We start from the raw sequence: 13622 nt of genomic DNA on the forward strand, positions 1-13622 counted from the left end.
GCTATTAGCAGTTGTACACTCCCAACCAGACTGGTCTTGCCACATTAAATCGCAAAAAAGGGTACGATTGCGCTGCTACAGTTCACTCGTAGTCAAACCTATCGGCAAAAGTGCAATTATCTACAAAACCGGCAAAAGTGCAATTAACTATGCAACAGGGTTGATGTCATGCAAAGCGCTCGACTTCTGCCAAGCGAGATTGCGCTGCAAAAAAAGTAATGAGTAGTCCACAAACCAGACGGAAAACAGCAAGCCTCGCATGTTTTCAATACTTGGTCGCTGCGCTCGAGGAGGGCTAACCACCGGAAAAGGCATGACCTATGCATGCCTTCCACTAAAGCAAGTAGATTTTAAAAGGCAAGCCCACGAACCAATGAAAGACACTGACGTGACATGGACGGGGCGCAGAGCCCTTTTCTAACTACTAAAGTGTCTCGCAAGTGATGCGCAAGCGTTGCAGGCTCGATCCTAAAAACGGGGATCCCAGAACCCGCCCTACCACCAGCCTAGCCTCTCCAGCCACCACATCCCCTCATCCCACACAAGTCCCCACTACCATTTACCAACTGCTCGAAGCAGGTGGTAAATGGGAGCAAACTATAATAGTCGAATTTAGGTGTTTGATGCCCTGCCAGAAACTTTACTTCTAACTACACGGTATCACCACACTCTTAATGGGAGCCATTGCAGGGATACAGGTGCTGGGTTATGAGTGTGCTGAGCCTCTGTCGTCCATTATCTGTCCTTCAGCTATCCTTTTCACATGATCCTGGATTTGGTCAAGTTGTTCGTCTCTTTTCAGAGCTCTGTTGCTACCAGAGTATAAACTTGCCATCCTTAGTCTTTGCGAATCACGATGGTATAGGTGGCTCTCATGGGTAGGAGAGGGGTGATTTGGATTACAAGACATGCTGTCATCCTACTGTGCTCAGATCGAATCTTTGAGAGAAAAAACTCCAACCCCACTCTGGCACCTATACCTCATTAGAAAAACCATCGGCATTAGGTTAAAAGGCTTCTCCTTTCAGGAGCAATACTGGTGGTCTTGTGGTCTGCAAGGGGCCAGCAAATGCACATTTTGTTGTAAGGATTTAAACCGGAGTAGCACCAAGGGAAGACGTGCTCCATGTCGAATCTCAGACATCAACCACCTCCTGAAGAGGCCCACTTCCTACCTTCTATACAGAAGGATGACGGTGTTCTGTGGTACTTTTAGACCATGGTTCTTTCCAGTTATCAACTAGTGAGGCTCCTGCCACCAAGTGCCAAGAACAGATGCTGCTTCTAAGTCGGTTACTTGATACCTTTGCATGGTAAAACCTCACAGACTCATTCCTTGTCACACACTGCAGACCCATGCTTTCTGAGCGATCATTGGTAGAAAGTACGTATAGAATCTTTGATCTTTCATGCAGCATATGATTTGCTAACACTACAGGAAACCTTGGATTTCAGCATCAAGAACAAGAGTTAGAAGGAAAGTACAGGGTCTTTGCCACTGAGTACTAGGTGATGTCTGGAATGCTCTTTTGCCAGTGAAGCATTTCCCTCACAGGCCTTTGCAAGTGGTGCAAAAATAGATGGTTGGTAGATCATTATCCAACTGATTATTCTTCCAGTAGCACCAGTTGGTCATTGTGTGTGTGTGTATGTGTAAGTTCTGAGTTTACAGACACATCCACATGATGTCATTACCAACAATGATCAATGAATTTCAACTCACATGCTTCAACTATGTAGCTGACACACAAATACTCACACTCGAATGCGTCAGACATCGCAAACTCACAAATCTTTAGTTGCCTCAGAGCAGTTAATCAGAGGATGACATGGAGTCATCTCAAATTCAATGCTTCCAAAATGTAAATACTCCCATGTGACAACTAGAAAAACTATGACCCACTCTGCTCCTGACCAGGCAATCTGGGGCCACCTCCTAAACTATCTCAGAAAGTAAGTAACCTTGGAATTACTTTGGACTCCAAGTTAACAATGAATGCTCAAGTGGACAAATTAGCAAGATCAAGCTTCATTACCATGAAAACTCTGCAACGCATCTTCCCTCACCTTGGATTGCCACACAAGGTGCAGGTTACTCTCTCTTGTACTATCTAAACTGGATTACGCCAATAGCCTCTACCATGGATCTCCTCTATGACAAAACTAAAACACATTCAGAACTCAGCTGCCAGACTACTCCATGTAGTGCCACTAGCCCACATCTCCCCAGCCTTGAGGGCCCCTCATAGGTTGCCAAAGATCCACCTTCAAGCTGCTTTGTATCGCCCACAAAGCAATACATGTAACAGAACCACTTTTTAATCAGGAATAAAATCACCAAATACATTCACAAAGGAGCCTCTGCTCAAGCTTGGCACTTCACTTCGAAACAGCACCATACAAGAAAAAGGCAATAGGTGGTATATCTTTCTCTGTTCAAGTGGTCAAATTATGGTGTTCATTATCCCCAAATATAAGATCCATGGACAACTATCTTATCTTCAGAAGATTACTCAAGAGTTGGCCATTTCCTACATAACCACTGTACTCAAACAGCAATGCAATGAACTGTATATTCTGTGTACATAACATGTTACAATTTGATGTGTATATATGTATATGTGTATCTTTGTACACATATGCATAATAACTTATCTTAAAATATATACATATTCTTTAGGCCTGTTTAACAAATGTATAGTTTACTTCAAAAGTATATATGTATGTAGGGGTGTGTGTGTGTGTATATATATATATATATATATATATATATATATATATATATATATATATTCCACACTTGACATGTTCATAGGCCATTTCATAGTTTCTATATATGTTACTTGATTAGATGCTTATGAGTGTTTATTTTATCTATCACAATTATCTTAACTATTTATCTACAAGTATTTCATTATTGAAATATTGAGGAAAGAAAATACAGAAATTAACTTCAAATACTGAAAATCTTGAGTCTGATTTTATACAATACAGCTTTAAATCTCAATATAGTATATTCCTTACACATTTATTCCCTAGATTATGTAATCATGTATCTATATTAACTACTCTAATCCTACTGTAAGGGGGGGGGTGGGGGGGGGGGAAGACTCTGGAAAGCTTTACTCTGACTTTCACCCTATACCTCTATCTGTCCTATATCTGCACTCTGACTCATCCCAAACCCATTCTACTACTATAATTTCCAAAATAACCCTTCTCAGACTATTCCCTCCTCTAATCCTCCTGGCTCATTCCAAACCTCAGCTTATGACTAGGATCACCCAAACAACCCTAGTAAATGGTCCCTCATTTATCTCTCCATTGACTCCTCCAAAACCCCATTTATCTACTATAATCTCCTCAATTTTTTTGTTTGTGTTTACAGACTTACATCCTCCACCTCTCCTTTACTCATCCCAAACCTCTACTATGATCTCCCAATTAACACTTCTGGATTCTTCACTCCTATATTCCTCCATTATTCTAGTCAAATCAACTAACAGACTCCCATGTTCTCTGCTCAAATTAACTCGTGCCTCCCTGTACTAATAATACCGTAATCATATTTCCTTATGCTAATCTACCACTAATCCTTTTAGGTACCAGAGTGGTGAGCTATTCCCGAAAAGCACTTCGATGCCTCATCAGGAGTAGTAAGAGCTATATAGCTACAATTCCAATACAGGAGTTGGCACAAGTCTCCAAATAAGAAACACAGGGTTCTCAGGTTTATTTTTGGTTACAGCAGTATGTATCATCTTTTTTCTACTTTTAATCCTCCCCTGGCTGGTCCTCTTTGTGGAGTGTGAACTCCAGAGTGAACAGATCAGATCACATCAGAAGCAGCTGGACCAGGAGGGGTCATCTCCCTCCGATCAAAGCGCAGGTTTACAGTGCGGTCCTGAACCATCAGCTCCAACCCTTTCTCTGATTTTGTGAATAAAATTAAAAGTAGAGTCTGTCCTAATACTTCAGCCTCCAGTGACCGCAACCACAAAGCCTAGCACTAAGGAGTACGAAGACATGCATTGAAGCTCGTACCACCAGGCTGTCAAAGTCCAAGTGTTGGAAGCAATGTTCATTTAGGTTTCAGTACCCATGCCGATGAAGGACGGTATTCTTGCAAAGTTTGGATCAACAAATCATCTACTGTAGCCACTGAGCCCAAGATTTCAAAGCAGGATCAGGAAAACAAGAGGAAGGGGATTTTTTCTGAGCTGGTAAATTCGTGCCTTTAAACAACAAGTCAGACAGTCCAGTGTTTGCTGCCAGGATCACCTTTGCATAATAGGTTATGACGATGGCCTCTTTCATTAAGAGCAATGAGTTATCATCCCACCTCAATAGGGAAGCCAGGTGTCTCAAGACATGAGAAAATGTACTGCCTCTCCCTTTTAGGGCCAGCTTGGTCATGGCAAACTAGCTGTTTATTCTGTGGCACTAACTTGATAGAATCAGTACACATTTGTGATAAATGTGGGAAAAACTGCAGATCAGAAACTGGTGGTGAGACAGGATATCATTATTATAACTATCAGTGCCATACAATATAGTTTGTTGAAAGTGCCTTTGGAAAGGTTCTGCAAAGACTACTTCCCACCGATGTTAAGCCCCTCTATATTCTTGTGAGAAGAAAGGGCTGAGGTTTCTGCATCATTTCATATCTCTATAACTTAAATCTGGTCCTCCAATATTAAGTTCACAGTGCAGACTTTGGCTCAGGTTATGGAAACTACCTCAACCAAAGGGCTAAATTCATTGGTCCTACAGGAGGCCTTATTCCATATACACGTACAGGATTAACAATTTTTTTTAAATATATATATATATATATATACACACACATACATATACACACACACACACACAAATCCCTTCCAGTGTTAGTGACACGCATAAATTATGCAAAAAAGAGAGAACTCTGGTTAGGTCCCAAGTTTAGGTGGAGAGCAGCTCTAGTAAGGAGCACTCTGCAACACTCTAGATTTGCTCACCTCAAAAATATAATATATATCTATCTCACTAGTTCACAGTGCGACACCAATACCACTTAGAGGACACAGTTATTTGGCTTTAATGCCAGACTCTGGCTCTATACAAAGACAGTGGTCATGCTGGTTGCATTCTGCACAACATACCAATCCATTCCTAGAAAATTGGCTTGTCACTGGTGTCTCAACTAGCCATAATCCTCAGGAACCTACACAATATTTTGTTCCAAGTAAACTATCACCAACCTTTTTTTTTTTTGTTTGCACCGAAGAGGATCCAGTTCATAAGACAAGCCCTGGATATCAGCTTGGGTAAGGCCTTTCCTCCACCATGGAGGCAGAGCTGCTATCGGTCCGAGTGCCACACCTCTTGAGTAACATCAAAGTATAACCCTGGTGGGTCAAAAGGTTGAGACTACAGGTATCTTGGGTAGGAGTGGATTCACATGCCAATGACCAACTGCTGTATGATCAGTTTAAGACCACCATGGGCCAGCCAACACTTGTGTAACCTTGTGATGGTGGTCCCATATTCCTAAACACTTGAAGGGAGGCAGTACCAAAATGCCCATCTGCAACTTGTGGTTACAGGTAACACTAAGTATATGCAGGGACACTTCAGGCAACTCTCCAACAATGTCCTAGGGGAAAGGCAGATTATTTCGGTTTGTATAAAGGTCTTGGAGACGGAAAGCAATTTTGGTGAAATTCAGCAGGGTGGTGATACATATAAAAATCCTATAATCTCTGTGGGAGGAAGCACCTGGGTTTTCCATTCCTACTTCTTTGCTGGATAGCAGTGGCACCATAAAAAATGAGCCTTGCAGCATGGCATATTACAAATAGCCTTCTATATTATAGGGATGAACACCAGCACAGTGGAGAGCACAAGCAGGTGTCTCCACTCACCTTCGAGGGGATACATTTCTGGGGTCCTTAACCTTTTCTTCAAGATCTTGTATTTCCCTACCTTAGAGACCTCTGCCATTCGTAAACACCTGACATTAAATTTAACTCCTGGATGGGCTGGTGCCCACTCCTTAGGAGACAGTCTGAAATTACACTGAACAGGTGCTGCTTTTTCATATGCTTTTCCTTTAATTTCACATATCTTTTAAAAGATTAGATAAGCTAATCTACTGGCCCCTCTTGGACTTGTGGTTGGTCACATGACGGATCAGCGTAAGAAAAGCCACAACCACCTCCACCAGAGGAAAAGCCTCCAAACCAGAGACCGGGGAAGCATCCCTTCCTACCACTAATCAGCCTTGGTCCACTGTTTTGGAGAAACAAACCTTTGCATACTTGGTCTTTCCTCAGAAAACATAGGCCTGTATGGCAGTAAATCGTATACCAAGACTTGGTAAGTGAGCAAGCAACTCACCTGCTTAGTGGATGAGGTTAGTCTTTCACCACACCTGAAAAAATCTTTCTTGCAGGCCACTGAGGCCATGAACATGTCTCAAGGGCCTAAAGCATTTGTTGTTACTAAATCTGGTTCTCCACAGGATGATACATAAACCTTTTAAGTGGCTGGCAATGTGTGACTTAAGGCTTTAGTACATAAAAGACTTCTATCTTGGTGGTCTTCACATTAGCAGAACACAGTGAGCAACATGCTTTAGTGTCCTGCATTGTTTAGAACAATCATTCTGGCTCCCTGGAGACTCTGCATCTGTGTGACGTACTCGCTAAAATAGAATGTACTGAAAGATTGGTCTAGAATGGGGGGGGGGGGGGGGGGGGGGATTCACAGGTACATGCAGAGGGATAACGATATGTTGTTTACAGCTCTGTGTGAGGCCTAGTCATTGGTGGGTACCTAGGCTGGGGAAGAAGCTACAACTAGTGATGAGATAGGGGATAAGTAACCCAAAGAAGACAGTTCTCCCTTGAAGAGTTTGCCATGGTGCAAGCAAACTGCTTGTGCATGCCACGTGTCTTCGAAGTGCTGAGCTGACTGGCGTATGTGAAGTCAAACGCAACTCCAGCTGAATGGAAAAAGAGCTTCAATATGAAGTCTAAGCATCATTGGTCAAGAAGCTACAACCAAGATCACACAAATAGGTACCGCGCTGCCACGCAAAATAAAATTATACATTGTACAGAGCGTTAAAGTTGAAGGCAGATAGAACCAGTCCTATAAAGCGCAGTTAGACACTCATAATTTGCTATGTACTATTACGAATAAAAGCACTGGCTGATAGAACAAGCACAAAGGAAGCATCTTCTAATTACTCTTACCCGAGTCTTTTTTTAAGTTGAGCATTAGGGCCTCAGCCGGGATACAGAAGTAATCTGGGGTTCTGTTTATGGAGCTGTCCAATACCTGAAGCGGCACACCATCAAAGCTACAGGTGGCGGCTCAGAACAACTCCAGGTGGTCTCCATGAGTGACAGGGCTCTGATAGAGACCAAGAAAGTCAAAACTTTAAAGACTGTCTGGGATGAGCAAGAGTCTTGACAATCGTTGGGCCTGAGTAATGATGCATTCTCAGGGACAGCATCTGATAAGAGTTCCAACCTCAACATCAGCCACTTCCATGAACAGTTACAATGCTGCCTTCTTCTTAAAACCAACACTTTGATACCACCAAAAATAGATACATTTGAATATTTCATTGATGCACTTTGAGACTGATAACCGAAAGATGAACAAGTATCTCAAAAATCTTGCTGGTGATGGTATGAAAGGAATCAAACAAAATGAAGAGAAATAACAAAGTCACATACCGTCAGATTAAGAATGAGCTGAATGTCAAATTCAATCCAGTACTAAAAGTCGATTATGAACAATACGTTTTCAGTCAAGAACATCAAAGAATTGGTGAAACAACTGATGGATTTATGGAAAGACTGGACACACTCAGACAATAAGTTCAATTAATTTAATGAAGATGCTATGAGTCAGTTAACAATGGCAGTTGTCAGATTAATTCAGACAAACTTAGCCTGGAGTGAATGTTGATGACTGCCAGAGCTGAGGAAGATGCTGAGACAAGCTGCTACCATGGGGGCCAGAGGTTACCACAGCGATTCAGTCATGAATATGAAAAGTAATTTGAAACATAACAACAACAACAAAATTTGGACACAAAGCGATGTCTACATGTAAAAAGAAGTTATGTTTCAAATGTGGATTTTCGTTTCCACATGAAGAAAAATGTCCATCATTTTGTGACGATGTATAGAGTGAGGGATAAGTGCATTCATCATGTCGCAAAGACAAATAGGTTGCCAGAATGTTCTAGAAGCAACGTTCGATGCATGCCCACAAGGCCAAGCGGCAAATTCAGTTGAGGCAAATAGATACTAAATGAAGTAGGTTGTCACCAAAATCAGTTATTTCGCCTCAATAATATTCGACAGTGAAGAAAGTGATTGTGCTATGTCAACAATCTCAGAGACATGTGCATGTAGATCTACTCGCATGTGAAGAAAAGTGTCAGAACAGTCGATATGCCAATGCAAAAAAATCATACTGTCCAAAGTTTACATTGAAAATAAATGGATGTTCAATACCTTTCATTATCAACAGTAGTGCATCAATAAATGTAATGCCTGAAGAGAAATATAATGAACTGTCTCCATTACCCCGGCTTATGCCGTCAAAGATGAAAGTATATACTTGGGCTGCATTGACGCCCATGAAGAGTAAAGGTTCATTTATAGCTACAATGAAGCATGAGAAAATAAAGGTCTAAGAACTCTTCAGTGTGCTTCAAGGTACAGTGCCAAGCACCCATTTGCTCAGTTTCAACAAGGCTGGTGATTTCTGTGAATTACAACATGAATACTTATCACAAAATAGCAAGTTGATTCCCTTTTTTTAATGTTTTAGGAAAGTTAAAGACTATGAAAGTAAAGCTACATATTAAAGAGGATGTCCATCCTGTGCTGAGAGACAGATGAGTTTCTTTGAATTTACAAGACGCTGCTGAAATACCTTGATTCATTACTTAAGCATGATATTATTGAACGTTCCACTGTTCCAATACTATGGGTTTCTCCCACAGTAGTAGTGCCAAAAAAGGGCAGTGAAAGCTGTGTGCATATAAAATGATGTGCTAGGCAAAACAACTGAATTAGAAAGACACCCAATGTTGCACATTGCTCATATAACAATTGAATTGTTGCAAGGTCTTTTCTGGACATGATTTGAATAAAGACCATCATCAGTTGTAACTTGAAGAAACCTGCAGCTACATTACAACCTTTTCTACACATTTCTTTTTTGGATATAAAAGAATTTGTCTTGGTGTGTCATTGGCTGCTAAATTTTTCAAAGACATCATCAGACGCATCATATAGCCTGTTGTGAATGTATTTAATTACAACAGCGACAGTTCAGAGCTACACAGAAGTAGGACAGTTGTCACACAAGTATGTCAATTACTCAGTGATGTAGGTTTAACTTTGAATGCAGACAAGTGTGAGTTCAACAAGACAAAACTGAAATTCTTTGGCCATATCTTTTGATGGTGGTATGACGCCTGATCCTGCCAAAGTACAAGCTTTGTCAAATGCTGAAACCCCACAAGATGTTTCAATGGTACGCTCTTTTCTCGGCGTGGCCATTTACTGTTTAAGATATGTAGAAGACTTAGCTACTGTTAGTACTTCATTACAAGAGCTGACAAAAAAAAAAAAACAAAGGGAAAAAATAGGATTCGTTTCAATGGTCACAAGAATGTGTGAAATGCTTCAAAAGACCTAAATATGCCACTGAAAATGCTATGGAAATGGTGTACTTTAATGCTTCATACAGAGATTGCGGTTGATGCTTGTGCAGTCTGGTTAGGTGCTACTCTTGCACAGCATAGTGAACGCCCAAATGATAATATATTGTGGCCTATGCTAGTAGAATATTGTCTCAAACAGAACATGCTTACTTACAGCCTGAGAAATTAAGTTTAGCTGTGGTATGGGCTTGTGAACATTTTCATGTATTCCTGTATGGAAAGCCATGTATGCTGGTGACTGATCATCAAGCTTTGCTGACCATCTTTGACGATATAAAAGCAAAGATGCCTCCTCGCATTGAACGTTGGGGATTAAGATTGCAAGAGTACGACTATACAAATGTGCATCATCTAGGAAAGGATCAGAATCCTGCTGACTACATTTCGAAAATACCCATACAAGATCACGGTTCTCCATCCAAGGCAGCTGAGGCCTATATTAACTTCTTTGTCAAGTCAAGCACACCAGCTGAAGTATCGGTTGCCCAGATGGTCATAGTCACAAGTCACGATAGCGACCTGCTGAAGTAAGAAGACATTAAACATCATCACTGCTGAGGTCGAATATATTTGTTCCACAACTGGAGAGTACTTTAAAAAAATATATATATATATTAATTGTCCATAACTCAGGAAGGAGTAATTTTGTGATCATAGAGGATCCTGATTCCGCAGAGTCAGGGACAAAAAGTGACTGAAGTGGCTCACGAAGGACATTGTTGTTTTGTTGCAACAAAGAGCTCTCGGAGACCAAGTTGTGTTTCCATACTTAGATGAGAGTTAAGAGAACTCAAAGCCGGTCACATATGCAATTGCCTGTCAAACAGGGATACTCAACATACTCTGAACATGCCGGAACTCCCTAAGCATGCCTGGGACTTGATACTGGACAGCATTCAATGGTGACTGCAGATGAATATTAATGTTTTCCTTTGGTTGAAGATATCTCATCCACAACTCATGAATGAGTAATCGCAAAACTTGATGGCATCTTTGCGTCACGGGCATACTAGCCACTGTAAATTCAGACAATGGTTCACCCTTCAACAGTAAAGAATTTAAAGAATTCCGAAAGAATCTGAACATAAAGCATGAAAAGATCACCTTTATGGTCACAGGCTAACGGAAAAGCATTTTTGGAGCACACTAAAGAAAGCAATGCAGTGTGCAGCTCGAGAAGCTCAATTTAAACACAGTATTAAATTCTACCTCAGAAGCTTATCATTCAGCACCCTACTTGCCCACAGGTGAAAGACCTGCAACTCTGATTTTCAGGAGAGCAATGACAACCAAGTTACCTCAATGGACCACTGAAAGATCAGAATGAAAACATGATTCTGACTAGAGACTTGGTTAACAAACCGAATGAAAGTCTCTGCAGATAAGAGGACACGCAAAAGGCATTGCATTTAGAAAAGATGTGGTGATCGCTCAGATGCGCAAAAGAATATCTGATGCTTCTTATGTTGCTGAACCTTTCAAAGTGCTGTCTACCTAAGGACAGAGTGACTGCCCAGTGCCCTGGAAAGTCTATTATAAGAGACTTCTCACTTTAGGCCAGTGTTTCATCGGTCTTCAACTTGAAATGGTGAAAGAAAGACTGATTTTGAAAAATCAGTGACTGTTGATGCCTTACCATCTTTAGCAATTTCAGAAACTGAAGATGACAGTTGACAGCTTCTAGAAACCAGATCGGGTCAGACCATATAAATATATATGTGATTTTATAATTTAAAAAAAAACAAAAACACACCTGTAAAAAAATCTCATTAGACAGAGGGGGAGATGTAGTGTCGTGCATGATTTTGAACAGAACCTTTCTGGCTCCCAGTGGACTCTGTATCAGTGCGATGTAATTGCTAGAATATAATTTACTTAAAGCATGGTTCAGAATGTGGGAGAACACAGGTAGACGCAGAGGAATAAAGATGTGCGAGGAACACGCCACACAAGCTGTTTTCTATAGGTGGTTCGGACTACTCCAGCCACCAGTGTTCTAAATGTCCTGCTGGAGTTCCATTTGGATAAGGACATCATTCCTCAGAATTAGTTTACTTCTTTTTTTATTCCTCTGTTTAGGCAGATTTACACATTTCTGAGTTAGGCACAGCTTGTGCTTTTATCTTCAAAGAATAAGGGTCTTACATATTATTGTCCAACTAACTTGGAAGCAATGACAGGCAGAAAGGTTGCAAAATCCACTACTGCTATATGGATAAGGTGAAGCATTATCCATTGCAACATCCTACACAGAGAGCAGTCTGTCTGAACACGCTTCACTAGGGCTTAGGTCACACCACTGGCATTCCTAATCCATCTATGGACCACAAATACATGCGTGCAGAGACACTAGCTAAGGCACAGAGTAATGCAGGACGGCTCTATGCCTAAACTGCCCGATAATGCCTTCTCTCGAACTCTCTTATTTGTTCGCTGTGTAACCTACCAACAAGTTTTGAATGGGTAAGGGCCAGGACATAAGAGAAAGATAAAGTTACTATAATGGTAGCATTTAGACTAGATACTATCCTCCTTGCTAAAAGCAATGTATGACTATTGGTTACATTTAGCTACTTACATAACACCACCATCCTTGAGAAGAACCATAGCAGGAAGAAATGCCGTGACTTTTAAAAATTCTGAAAAGATGTAGACACGCTCCCACTGGCTTATTTAACGGATCCTTCTATTAGAGCAGGCTGCTCAGTGGAAGCCTTAATAGGAGAACAACGTATGATTGGCATCACCCACTAGGGAAGAAAATGGTATAAACAACAAAGAGACTGCACTGAAACACCTCTCAGCCAATTAAGCTTACACAGACAGGCTAGCCACTGTAATAAAAACAAAAAAGTAAGCTCTTTTCCTGGACACTACAGCACTGGCGTCCTATTGATAAGATTATAGAACTATAGCAGCAGAGGAGAGTAGATGAGGTGAACCTAGATTCAGGGATATGAAAGCTGTTGGCAACACCACTTCATCATATGAGGTGAGTTAGCAGTAGCCATGGGGCACCACAGATTGGTGGCACCAGATTTTACCTAAAGGCATGAAATGGTCTTATCAGTGCATGGGGATGGTACTTGACCTGGGAGACTGAAATTCCCAACGACCCTGAATACTGCTTAACAACATGCTGCAGTTTAAGCCAGTGACTTTCAGTGCGTTTTGCATGACTAGGATTGGTTACTACAAGATTAAGACATTCATTAGAATGGCACTTTCTATACTTTCCATTGGGAAGGGTGGGACAGGGCAATGTTTTGCATGAAAACGTTTCTGATTTCTTGTTTCTGCACTGAAAAATAGCTCCACCTCCACACTTGGAGGAAGCCCAGAGTTATAATGGCTTTGAAAACTGAAGTTATCAAAGAAACCCCATCAACTCAGTTGTGGCCTCCGTGCTTCTATAGATCTCCCATTGGGTCAAATATAACTGGCTGTTTTACAAGCAGTGACTTAAATGTCCAACTTCTCAGTGACCTTATCAACAATAAATGGATATGGACTATGAGACGCCCAAGTGCAGATCAAGTAATGGCTTCTAATTGGGAGATGCTCCAAGTGTGTCAAGAATAACCAAGTCAATCAGCTATTATCCAACATCCTTGTAGGATAACTGCAATTGTCATCCAACAGAGTAACCCAAAAACAGGCAAACTATTGTTCAGAATCGGAGGTGTCCAATTTTGAGCCATGTGAAGCCCGTGGAGTGATCGATTACTAGAAATGTGTTTCATTAACATACGTTTTCTACTCAGAGCAAAATGTGTTCAATTTCTTGGGGTTTATTAAGCAATTAATGCTAGTTTTAATTGCCACCATGCCCTCCAATTAAACTGTATTCATCAGATCATGGAAAGGGGGGAATCTTTCTGCAGGG

General features: G+C 41.1%; 1 protein-coding gene across 1 annotated transcript in view; it reads right to left on the reverse strand.

Annotated features, from left to right (window-relative positions):
• Nucleotides 1-13622, reverse strand: part of LOC138294140 (E3 ubiquitin-protein ligase TRIM39-like) — a 286871-nt gene that overhangs the window by 157271 nt on the left and 115978 nt on the right. The gene's annotated exons all lie outside the window — the stretch shown is intronic.

Source organism: Pleurodeles waltl, chromosome 4_2 (genome assembly GCF_031143425.1).
Source record: "Pleurodeles waltl isolate 20211129_DDA chromosome 4_2, aPleWal1.hap1.20221129, whole genome shotgun sequence".
NCBI lineage: Eukaryota > Metazoa > Chordata > Amphibia > Caudata > Salamandridae > Pleurodeles > Pleurodeles waltl.